We start from the raw sequence: 13010 nt of genomic DNA, 5'->3' as shown, positions 1-13010 counted from the left end.
GGAGTAGGTGACCCAGAGCGACGAAACTTGGCAGACTTGTTCGGCCCGATGGGCCACGCATGCCAAAAGTGCAATGTGGCGTCTCAGTGCCACCGCTTCCGGTGAAAGTGTCGCCGAAGGTACGCTAACTGGCACGTATTGGCCCCGTTACCCCATAATAGGAGCCTGAAGTCGCGATTATCTCTACGGAGTAGGTGACCCAGAGCGACGAAACTTGGCAGACTTGTTCGGCCCGATGGGCCACGCATGCCAAAAGTGCAATGTGGCGTCTCAGTGCCACCGCTTCCGGTGAAAGTGTCGCCGAAGGTACGCTAACTGGCACGTATTGGCCCCGTTACCCCATAATAGGAGCCTGAAGTCGCGATTATCTCTCGGAGTAGGTGACCCAGAGCGACGAAACTTGGCAGACTTGTTCGGCCCGATGGGCCACGCATGCCAAAAGTGCAATGTGGCGTCTCAGTGCCACCGCTTCCGGTGAAAGTGTCGCCGAAGGTACGCTAACTGGCACGTATTGGCCCCGTTACCCCATAATAGGAGCCTGAAGTCGCGATTATCTCTCGGAGTAGGTGACCCAGAGCGACGAAACTTGGCAGACTTGTTCGGCCCGATGGGCCACGCATGCCAAAAGTGCAATGTGGCGTCTCAGTGCCACCGCTTCCGGTGAAAGTGTCGCCGAAGGTACGCTAACTGGCACGTATTGGCCCCGTTACCCCATAATAGGAGCCTGAAGTCGCGATTATCTCTCGGAGTAGGTGACCCAGAGCGACGAAACTTGGCAGACTTGTTCGGCCCGATGGGCCACGCATGCCAAAAGTGCAATGTGGCGTCTCAGTGCCACCGCTTCCGGTGAAAGTGTCGCCGAAGGTACGCTAACTGGCACGTATTGGCCCCGTTACCCCATAATAGGAGCCTGAAGTCGCGATTATCTCTCGGAGTAGGTGACCCAGAGCGACGAAACTTGGCAGACTTGTTCGGCCCGATGGGCCACGCATGCCAAAAGTGCAATGTGGCGTCTCAGTGCCACCGCTTCCGGTGAAAGTGTCGCCGAAGGTACGCTAACTGGCACGTATTGGCCCCGTTACCCCATAATAGGAGCCTGAAGTCGCGATTATCTCTCGGAGTAGGTGACCCAGAGCGACGAAACTTGGCAGACTTGTTCGGCCCGATGGGCCACGCATGCCAAAAGTGCAATGTGGCGTCTCAGTGCCACCGCTTCCGGTGAAAGTGTCGCCGAAGGTACGCTAACTGGCACGTATTGGCCCCGTTACCCCATAATAGGAGCCTGAAGTCGCGATTATCTCTCGGAGTAGGTGACCCAGAGCGACGAAACTTGGCAGACTTGTTCGGCCCGATGGGCCACGCATGCCAAAAGTGCAATGTGGCGTCTCAGTGCCACCGCTTCCGGTGAAAGTGTCGCCGAAGGTACGCTAACTGGCACGTATTGGCCCCGTTACCCCATAATAGGAGCCTGAAGTCGCGATTATCTCTCGGAGTAGGTGACCCAGAGCGACGAAACTTGGCAGACTTGTTCGGCCCGATGGGCCACGCATGCCAAAAGTGCAATGTGGCGTCTCAGTGCCACCGCTTCCGGTGAAAGTGTCGCCGAAGGTACGCTAACTGGCACGTATTGGCCCCGTTACCCCATAATAGGAGCCTGAAGTCGCGATTATCTCTCGGAGTAGGTGACCCAGAGCGACGAAACTTGGCAGACTTGTTCGGCCCGATGGGCCACGCATGCCAAAAGTGCAATGTGGCGTCTCAGTGCCACCGCTTCCGGTGAAAGTGTCGCCGAAGGTACGCTAACTGGCACGTATTGGCCCCGTTACCCCATAATAGGAGCCTGAAGTCGCGATTATCTCTCGGAGTAGGTGACCCAGAGCGACGAAACTTGGCAGACTTGTTCGGCCCGATGGGCCACGCATGCCAAAAGTGCAATGTGGCGTCTCAGTGCCACCGCTTCCGGTGAAAGTGTCGCCGAAGGTACGCTAACTGGCACGTATTGGCCCCGTTACCCCATAATAGGAGCCTGAAGTCGCGATTATCTCTCGGAGTAGGTGACCCAGAGCGACGAAACTTGGCAGACTTGTTCGGCCCGATGGGCCACGCATGCCAAAAGTGCAATGTGGCGTCTCAGTGCCACCGCTTCCGATGAAAGTGTCGCCGAAGGTACGCTAACTGGCACGTATTGGCCCCGTTACCCCATAATAGGAGCCTGAAGTCGCGATTATCTCTCGGAGTAGGTGACCCAGAGCGACGAAACTTGGCAGACTTGTTCGGCCCGATGGGCCACGCATGCCAAAAGTGCAATGTGGCGTCTCAGTGCCACCGCTTCCGGTGAAAGTGTCGCCGAAGGTACGCTAACTGGCACGTATTGGCCCCGTTACCCCATAATAGGAGCCTGAAGTCGCGATTATCTCTCGGAGTAGGTGACCCAGAGCGACGAAACTTGGCAGACTTGTTCGGCCCGATGGGCCACGCATGCCAAAAGTGCAATGTGGCGTCTCAGTGCCACCGCTTCCGGTGAAAGTGTCGCCGAAGGTACGCTAACTGGCACGTATTGGCCCCGTTACCCCATAATAGGAGCCTGAAGTCGCGATTATCTCTCGGAGTAGGTGACCCAGAGCGACGAAACTTGGCAGACTTGTTCGGCCCGATGGGCCACGCATGCCAAAAGTGCAATGTGGCGTCTCAGTGCCACCGCTTCCGGTGAAAGTGTCGCCGAAGGTACGCTAACTGGCACGTATTGGCCCCGTTACCCCATAATAGGAGCCTGAAGTCGCGATTATCTCTCGGAGTAGGTGACCCAGAGCGACGAAACTTGGCAGACTTGTTCGGCCCGATGGGCCACGCATGCCAAAAGTGCAATGTGGCGTCTCAGTGCCACCGCTTCCGGTGAAAGTGTCGCCGAAGGTACGCTAACTGGCACGTATTGGCCCCGTTACCCCATAATAGGAGCCTGAAGTCGCGATTATCTCTCGGAGTAGGTGACCCAGAGCGACGAAACTTGGCAGACTTGTTCGGCCCGATGGGCCACGCATGCCAAAAGTGCAATGTGGCGTCTCAGTGCCACCGCTTCCGGTGAAAGTGTCGCCGAAGGTACGCTAACTGGCACGTATTGGCCCCGTTACCCCATAATAGGAGCCTGAAGTCGCGATTATCTCTCGGAGTAGGTGACCCAGAGCGACGAAACTTGGCAGACTTGTTCGGCCCGATGGGCCACGCATGCCAAAAGTGCAATGTGGCGTCTCAGTGCCACCGCTTCCGGTGAAAGTGTCGCCGAAGGTACGCTAACTGGCACGTATTGGCCCCGTTACCCCATAATAGGAGCCTGAAGTCGCGATTATCTCTCGGAGTAGGTGACCCAGAGCGACGAAACTTGGCAGACTTGTTCGGCCCGATGGGCCACGCATGCCAAAAGTGCAATGTGGCGTCTCAGTGCCACCGCTTCCGGTGAAAGTGTCGCCGAAGGTACGCTAACTGGCACGTATTGGCCCCGTTACCCCATAATAGGAGCCTGAAGTCGCGATTATCTCTCGGAGTAGGTGACCCAGAGCGACGAAACTTGGCAGACTTGTTCGGCCCGATGGGCCACGCATGCCAAAAGTGCAATGTGGCGTCTCAGTGCCACCGCTTCCGGTGAAAGTGTCGCCGAAGGTACGCTAACTGGCACGTATTGGCCCCGTTACCCCATAATAGGAGCCTGAAGTCGCGATTATCTCTCGGAGTAGGTGACCCAGAGCGACGAAACTTGGCAGACTTGTTCGGCCCGATGGGCCACGCATGCCAAAAGTGCAATGTGGCGTCTCAGTGCCACCGCTTCCGGTGAAAGTGTCGCCGAAGGTACGCTAACTGGCACGTATTGGCCCCGTTACCCCATAATAGGAGCCTGAAGTCGCGATTATCTCTCGGAGTAGGTGACCCAGAGCGACGAAACTTGGCAGACTTGTTCGGCCCGATGGGCCACGCATGCCAAAAGTGCAATGTGGCGTCTCAGTGCCACCGCTTCCGGTGAAAGTGTCGCCGAAGGTACGCTAACTGGCACGTATTGGCCCCGTTACCCCATAATAGGAGCCTGAAGTCGCGATTATCTCTCGGAGTAGGTGACCCAGAGCGACGAAACTTGGCAGACTTGTTCGGCCCGATGGGCCACGCATGCCAAAAGTGCAATGTGGCGTCTCAGTGCCACCGCTTCCGGTGAAAGTGTCGCCGAAGGTACGCTAACTGGCACGTATTGGCCCCGTTACCCCATAATAGGAGCCTGAAGTCGCGATTATCTCTCGGAGTAGGTGACCCAGAGCGACGAAACTTGGCAGACTTGTTCGGCCCGATGGGCCACGCATGCCAAAAGTGCAATGTGGCGTCTCAGTGCCACCGCTTCCGGTGAAAGTGTCGCCGAAGGTACGCTAACTGGCACGTATTGGCCCCGTTACCCCATAATAGGAGCCTGAAGTCGCGATTATCTCTCGGAGTAGGTGACCCAGAGCGACGAAACTTGGCAGACTTGTTCGGCCCGATGGGCCACGCATGCCAAAAGTGCAATGTGGCGTCTCAGTGCCACCGCTTCCGGTGAAAGTGTCGCCGAAGGTACGCTAACTGGCACGTATTGGCCCCGTTACCCCATAATAGGAGCCTGAAGTCGCGATTATCTCTCGGAGTAGGTGACCCAGAGCGACGAAACTTGGCAGACTTGTTCGGCCCGATGGGCCACGCATGCCAAAAGTGCAATGTGGCGTCTCAGTGCCACCGCTTCCGGTGAAAGTGTCGCCGAAGGTACGCTAACTGGCACGTATTGGCCCCGTTACCCCATAATAGGAGCCTGAAGTCGCGATTATCTCTCGGAGTAGGTGACCCAGAGCGACGAAACTTGGCAGACTTGTTCGGCCCGATGGGCCACGCATGCCAAAAGTGCAATGTGGCGTCTCAGTGCCACCGCTTCCGGTGAAAGTGTCGCCGAAGGTACGCTAACTGGCACGTATTGGCCCCGTTACCCCATAATAGGAGCCTGAAGTCGCGATTATCTCTCGGAGTAGGTGACCCAGAGCGACGAAACTTGGCAGACTTGTTCGGCCCGATGGGCCACGCATGCCAAAAGTGCAATGTGGCGTCTCAGTGCCACCGCTTCCGGTGAAAGTGTCGCCGAAGGTACGCTAACTGGCACGTATTGGCCCCGTTACCCCATAATAGGAGCCTGAAGTCGCGATTATCTCTCGGAGTAGGTGACCCAGAGCGACGAAACTTGGCAGACTTGTTCGGCCCGATGGGCCACGCATGCCAAAAGTGCAATGTGGCGTCTCAGTGCCACCGCTTCCGGTGAAAGTGTCGCCGAAGGTACGCTAACTGGCACGTATTGGCCCCGTTACCCCATAATAGGAGCCTGAAGTCGCGATTATCTCTCGGAGTAGGTGACCCAGAGCGACGAAACTTGGCAGACTTGTTCGGCCCGATGGGCCACGCATGCCAAAAGTGCAATGTGGCGTCTCAGTGCCACCGCTTCCGGTGAAAGTGTCGCCGAAGGTACGCTAACTGGCACGTATTGGCCCCGTTACCCCATAATAGGAGCCTGAAGTCGCGATTATCTCTCGGAGTAGGAAAAAAAATGGAAATAAACAGCGATTCATATTTTATTCAGAAGTTAGAACATTAATAAATAAGAAGTTGTTTTTTTAACAAAACTAACACTTTATTAAGTATATATCTATAGGGAAATATAAATTAAATGAGCATTAATCAATGGAAAAAAAATAAACAAATACAAATGTGCACCGCTACCATTCATTGGCTGCAGATGAACACAATTTAAAACAGTAATGATAAACATTTAAAACGTAACACAAATATACTTAACACGTTTTAAATAAAATATGACAGATTTGATCAAGTTAAAGAAGAATTTATGACAAATATTCACTTAACATCTCGTCTAAGATTAAATTTAAAAAAATTAACTAATACTTTACAATTGCTTTCCTTTTTTGTGTCATTCTTATAAAAAGCAAGGCAAACAGGTGAATAGCATACACAATGAATTAACATTGACAAAGTAAAATAATTAATACTTGATTGAGATGCTTTGCTAATGCCTGCCATGCCTAATAATACATGACTATTTCAATTTTTAAGTGTCTGAAATCAAACTTTCACAAAAAAATGATTCTATCTCCACAACCAAACAGGAAATTTGTGTAGTCAACCTGAAAATAAAATAAAGAATCCTTTAGAAAAAAAAACATCATCAAACATTCATTGCATAACTGCTTTAACCCTTTTAGTGCTAGAACCGAATTTTGAAGGCCTTTGCAAACAGTTTGGATCCAGATGAGACGCCACAAAACGTGGCGTCTCATCTGGATCCAAACTGTTTGCTATTCTGATAGTAATCTTTGAAAAAATAAAGAAAATGCTTATTTTACAAATTCAGCAGACGACATTTTAGCAGACGACAAATTTCCCAGCATGCAAAGGGTTAAAAATAAAAATCCAGATATATAATTTGTATTAAAATTTAAACTTTAAAAATATAGTGACATATAGATTTATAACATGTTCAGATAAAACAATAACATAAATACTCTCAAAAATAAATTTGTCGACAAAAAGTATTACCTTTCCGACAAATTAATTAGATGGGTTGATGTGAAGCTGTGCCGGGATGCAGTTGGGGGGTGGGAATATCTCGAGTTGGTTGAGAGGCAGAGAAAGACTCGGACAAGTGCAACCGACGAGGGTAGAACTGTGCCGCCAAGAATTTTGGTAGATATCATCACCCATGGAATGTGTGGTCGCAACTTTCTGCCATCAAAAGAAAAACATTTCATATTATAATAAAATAAAACAAATCCAACAGGAGATAACATTTCAAAATAAGAGTGTTTTAATAACATTTTTATGGCACAACTTGAACAAATTACAACTTTAATAGATACAATATTATTAATACAAAATGAAAATGTATAAACTCCACTTTATATAAAAATAATTTAGAATTTCTTTTAACTTAAAATATTTTTATTATGGACTCGGGGCTTTTTTTGCTTATTAAGGGAATATGTGTTTGTTTTCCTAATTTGAGAAATTTGCGACTCAAATTTTCACAATTTAAAGAAGTTCGCGACTCAAATTTTCACAATTTAAAAAAAGTTTGCAACTCATTTTTTCACAATGTTGATCTGTGGCCACACACACAGTGGGCGACACAATTTTGAACAGTTTTCGACACAAGTTTTCAAAAAAGTTGCACAGCGCGCAACTCATTTGTTCACAGTTTTCAACAGTGAATTTTTTCTGAACAGTGCGTGACTCAATTTGTTCACAATTTTGAACAGTGTGCAACTCATTTTTTAAAATTGAGTACAGTGCACGACTCATTTTTTCACCATGTTGAATTAACAGTGCGCGACTCATTTTTCCAAATTTTGAACAGTGCGCGACTCATTTTTACAAATTTTGAACAGTGTGCAACTCATGTGTTTTCACAATTTGAAGAGTTTGTGACTTATTTTTTTGTAATTTTGAATGAACAGTGCCCCACAAAATTGTCCTCCATTTTTGAACAGTGCGCAAATGATTGTTCCAAATTTTGTACAGCGCATGACATGATTTTTTCACAATTTTGAACAGTGCGCAACTCATTTTTCCACAATTTTGAATGAACAGTGAATGACTTATTTTTTTGCAAAAATTTGAACAGTGAGCAACTCATTTTACAAATTTTGTACAGCGCGTGACTCATTTTTTCAAAATTTAATTTTTGAAAAGCGTGGGACTCATTTTTCCACAATTTTGAAATCAGAATGAACAGTGGGCAACTAATGTTTCCCACAATTTTGAACAGTGCGCGACTCATTTTTTCAAATTTTGGTACAGTGCGTGTCTCATTTTTTCACAATTTCGAAAAGTGCGCAACTCATTTTTCCACAATTTTGAATAAACAGTTCGCGACAGTAGAACAATTGGCACTGATCATTGGTTCATCAGCATGAGAATGGGTGTAAAAAAATGGAACACATAATGAAACATGTGTGCTTAAGCATGTATACATAACAATGAAACTTACCAACCACTCGACCAGGTAACATATGGTGCAGAAGCTGCGGGATTCAACATGCTCTCCCACTGATATTATGAAGATCAGTGGTAGTCAACTGGCAGTCAACTTATGTTGGGATTTCCCAATTGTGATGATATTAACCTCAGCAATCTCCAAACACAAACATGTTCATTTATTGTCAGTCAAACAGCAATTAATCCATCATGTCACCCTGACAGTATCAAAACACGATGCAAAACCAAAGCATTTTCGTTTCGTCCAACACACAGCTGGTGACGTCGCTGAATATTGCACAAAAGCAGCTTCATTATGAAGTTTCAGCGACTCGAAATACACAAGTAGTCGCGTTCCCCACCCACTTTGACTTCGCACGTGAAGGCTTGTTTTTTGGGGAAAACTGTTAACATCTCACAACTAAACGTATATTACGGAAGTGGACAAGTTGAAAAATAAATCACTCTTATCACTTCCAAATTGCGCACTACGTTAAAATCCCGTTCCATTTGATTATTGTATTTATTGTTTGAATTTTTCACTCTACACATTCGCTTTGAAAATAGCGGTTGGTGTGTACTCTTGGAAGTACATGTCGAATGTGTTATTGTAAAAAAAATATTGGTATTGTGTTTTTAGGGCAGAAATTGTTCTTTTAAGTTTCGATTTCTCGCTTCAATTTTTGTATTATGTGCTTTTAGATTTGATTGTTTGTTGCTTACTTTCGAACTATTTTTTTATGTGTAAATATATATGCATGCGGAGGTAATCAGGTTGCTACTAATTTGCATATTTATTACCGTATCTACATCAATGAATTTAGCGGTTGTTTGTTTTTGTTTGTTTTGTGAATATTTTCTTATTTTCTTTAAAATGTGGCATAATAAATAGAATATATGGTTGGTGACTTTTGATATCATGTGATATAAGACGAGTCTGATATGGCGGGTGAAAAGGCTCGGCAAGCCTCGCCTTTTCCTACGCCATATCAGACTCGTCTTATATCACATGATATCAAAAGTCACCAACCATATATTCTCTATATATTAGCTCTCTGCTGTTTGTGTTTTCTCTCTGATTTCAGGATGACAGCAGCGAGGACGTAAAGAGCCGGTGCTATAAATATGATTTAATAAATTTTAGAAGCACATATTCATTTTACTTGTCTAATAATATAAACAAGAAAGACAAAAGAAAGCAGGTACATAACATAAATATTTATTTTAAATGACATATTTTATACGTGTGTTACTTGTGTTAAACAGTTTGTGTTATACCGTAAAGTCAATGTGCGAAACGTACAACATAATTTCACGAGACGAGCCCTCTCGATAAGATAGTTGAGAGGCGCAGTGGCAAAAACATTTGAGCCGTGTGTTACAACCCGTTTTGAAATAAAAACACGAACTGTAATAATTATTACAAAGTGGGTTGCGATGCATTATTACATTTCGGGTCGACAGTAACAACCCGTTTTGTAATAAATAACTCAAAATGTAATACATTTTATCATGTCCATTAAATCAGAGATACAGACTTTTTTAGAAGTTATTTTCATGTTAAAATTAGTTTAAGAGTAGGTATTGACTGTTCCCCCGACCTTTTTTCTTATAGACTCCATCAACAAAACATAAATGTAATACTTTATAACAAAGTGGGTTGCGATGCATTATTACATTTCGGGTCGACAGTAACAACCCGTTTTGTAATAAAAACCCGAAATGTAATAAATTTTATCATGTCCATTAAATCAGAGATACAGACTTTTTTAGAAGTTATTTTCATGTTAAAATTAGTTTTAGAGAAGGTATTGACTGTTCCCCTATCTTTGTTCTTACAGATTCCGTCAACAAATCATGAATGTAATAATTTATTACAAAGTGGGTTGCGATGCATTATTACATTTCGGGTCTACAGTAACAACCCGTTTTGTAATTAAAACCCGAAATGTAATCAATTGTACCATGTTCGATAAAGTCCCAGATACAGTCTTGTTTCAATTCATTTTCAAGTTTAAATTAGTTTTAGAGTAGGTATTGACACTGTTTAGAGTAGGTATTTAGAGAAGGTATTTAGGGTAGGTATTCCCCCGACCTTTTGTTCTTATAGATTCCATCAACAAATCATGAATGTAATAATTAAATACAAAGTTGGTTGCGATGCATTATTACATTTCGGGTTGACAGTAACAACCCGTTTTGTAATAAAAACCCGAAATGTAATAAATTTTATCATGTCCATTAAATCAGAGATACAGACTTGTTTAGAAGTTATTTTCATGTTAAAATTAGTTTTAGAGAAGGTATTGACTGTTCCCCCGACCTTTGTTCTTACAGACTCCATCAACAAATCATGAATGTAATAATTTATTACAAAGTGGGTTGCGATGCATTATTACATTTCGGTTCGACAATAACTACCGTTTTGTAATAAAAACCCGAAATGTAATCAATTGTACCATGTTCGATAAAGTCCCAGATACAGTCTTGTTTCAATTTTTCAATTCATTTTCAAGTTTAAATTAGTTTTAGAGTAGGTATTGACACTGTTTAGAGTAGGTATTTAGAGAAGGTATTTAGGGTAGGTATTCCCCCGACCTTTGTTCGTATAGACTCCATCAACAAATCATGAATGTAATAATTTATTACAAAGTGGGTTGCGATGCATTATTACATTTCGGATCGACAGTAACAACCCGTTTTGTAATAAAAACCCGAAATGTAATAAATTGTATCATGTCCATTAAATCAGAGATACAGACTTGTTTAAAAGTTATTTTCATGTTTAAATGAGTTTTAGAGTAGGTATTGACTGTTCCCCCCACCTTTGTCCTTATAGACTCTGTAGCCGGGTTGTGTATAGAGAACACAAGTGGGTTGTCTTATATATTCTTTATTTTATAGATGTCTATAATATTGAAAATGATGGCCTGAAAAATAATACAAAAACAATTATGAATAACTAATTCAAATTGCAATAATTAAACATTGCAATGAAATACATAATAATCAAATACAATTATATTACAATAAGCAATACAATACAATACAATGTAATTATATTAACAATAAAAGTAAACTCACCAGCGACCTGAGGACTTAAGTTTTAAAATAAATATATGCTGACAAATGGAAATGCCAACATCTATCTCTTACGAGACTTTATGATGGAATGATCATAAACTAGAGTATACAACCATTGAAACTCTATAGTTAAAACATCTCACATAAAAACATGCAGTGTTAGTAAATCATTCACTCACCAATTAGCACCCACACTGATACTCGCTCACATTCTTGCATGGGTTAGTAATATTAAAGGATTAGTGTCAGAGTGAATACCCTGTTACATACTCCCTCTGTTGGAAAAAATGGCTCCTGACATTTTAAACATATAACACAAAAATTTAAATGACCAATCCCTACTATAGTACCCCCTTGACTATACCAGCAATTCACATTACTGAAGTACACTCTCCACTAGAGTATACAGTGTTTACAAGGAGCGTGGGAAAATTCCTGACCTATATACAGTATGTATGAAAACAGCTGTTCAATCAGCTGACAGTTGACCCACTTGTCAATCAAATGTAAACAGAGTTGGTGCTATATATATACAGGGAAAATATGCACAATAATTCAACTTAGAAGGCTGAATCTAAGTACACACACTAATTGCAACATAAATTATTAGATTGCAAATAAATCAATCTGTTAAAACATTCTATTTACTGACCAAAATATTGATAAATATATCCTGATAATAATATACTGAAAACTGTTCTTTAGTAAACAGTAATACTATCAATCACATTGACTTTAGAAGACAATGTACACAAGATGAAAATTAAACAATACCCTTCATCAGGTCTAAATATTATTAAACCATTGAAATATGATAAATAAAAACATGCAAAAACAAAATTAATTTAAAAACTTTTGTTTTAAAATATGTTTAAATATTTTCATGAAAAGCAGATAGACAATGCATTTTCATAGGGACTGTTATGTATACTAAATAAGTTATACATAATAAATATGGACTTCATTTTTACAATCATTATAGTTCTGAGCAAAGATTGGCATGACCCATTCTCCATATCTATCTGGAGGTTGTCTTAGCCTTTGGGGTCTGCCAACTGGTTCTGGTTGTATTATTGTAGGTGGTGCAACCTGAGGTGTATGTTGCTGTGTTGTATGTGATGAAGTCTGAGTCTCACCTTGAGATTGGTTACTCACTGGCTGACTAACTAACTCACTAACATGAGAGTGAACTCCTGAGTTTGTGGAATTTTGATTACTCAACAAATTGAGTGAGTTGTTTGACTGCTCAGACATGCTACCATCTACCGCTGACGGTGTCTGAGATAAAGGAATGAGAATCTCAGAATTGGCATTGACAACCGGACTGTGTGTCCGTTGTCTTGTTGACATACCCAGGTACATATCCGACTCTCCGCTGTGGAATGACATTAGAGTCTGACTCGGACGAGCAGTCACTATCGGATGTCTCCATTTGTTTTGACTGGGATCTGATAATCCTTTTAGGATTTTGAGTTCCCTTTTTGTGAATTGATGTGGGTGAAGCACTAGGGAATATTGCTATTGGCAGCAGTAAATTCCTATGCAGTGTTCTGATAGGACCAGTACCATCTTCTCGTCTAACCTTGTATATTGGAATGTCAGGATTTGGGATTTCCATGACAGTATATGGTTCAGATTCCCAACGGTCAGCCAACTTGTGCTTACCATCAAAATGAGTTTTTCTCACTAAAACTCTATCATAGACCTCAATACTGGTGGCATTAACCTTGCGGTTGTAAAATGCCTGATTCTTTGCACCTTGCTTCGCAGAGGCCTCTGCAGCAAGCTTATGGGCTTGCTGCATGCGATTTTGCAATTTGTGTATGTAACCAGTAGGGTCTGGAGATCCTTCATTCCCGGGCTGAATGTATCTATCGCAAGTCTGG

This window comes from Dreissena polymorpha, chromosome 2, assembly GCF_020536995.1.
Source record: "Dreissena polymorpha isolate Duluth1 chromosome 2, UMN_Dpol_1.0, whole genome shotgun sequence".
Taxonomy (NCBI): domain Eukaryota; kingdom Metazoa; phylum Mollusca; class Bivalvia; order Myida; family Dreissenidae; genus Dreissena; species Dreissena polymorpha.
The sequence above is the reverse complement of the archived record's forward strand: the minus strand, read 5'-3'. Positions refer to the sequence as shown.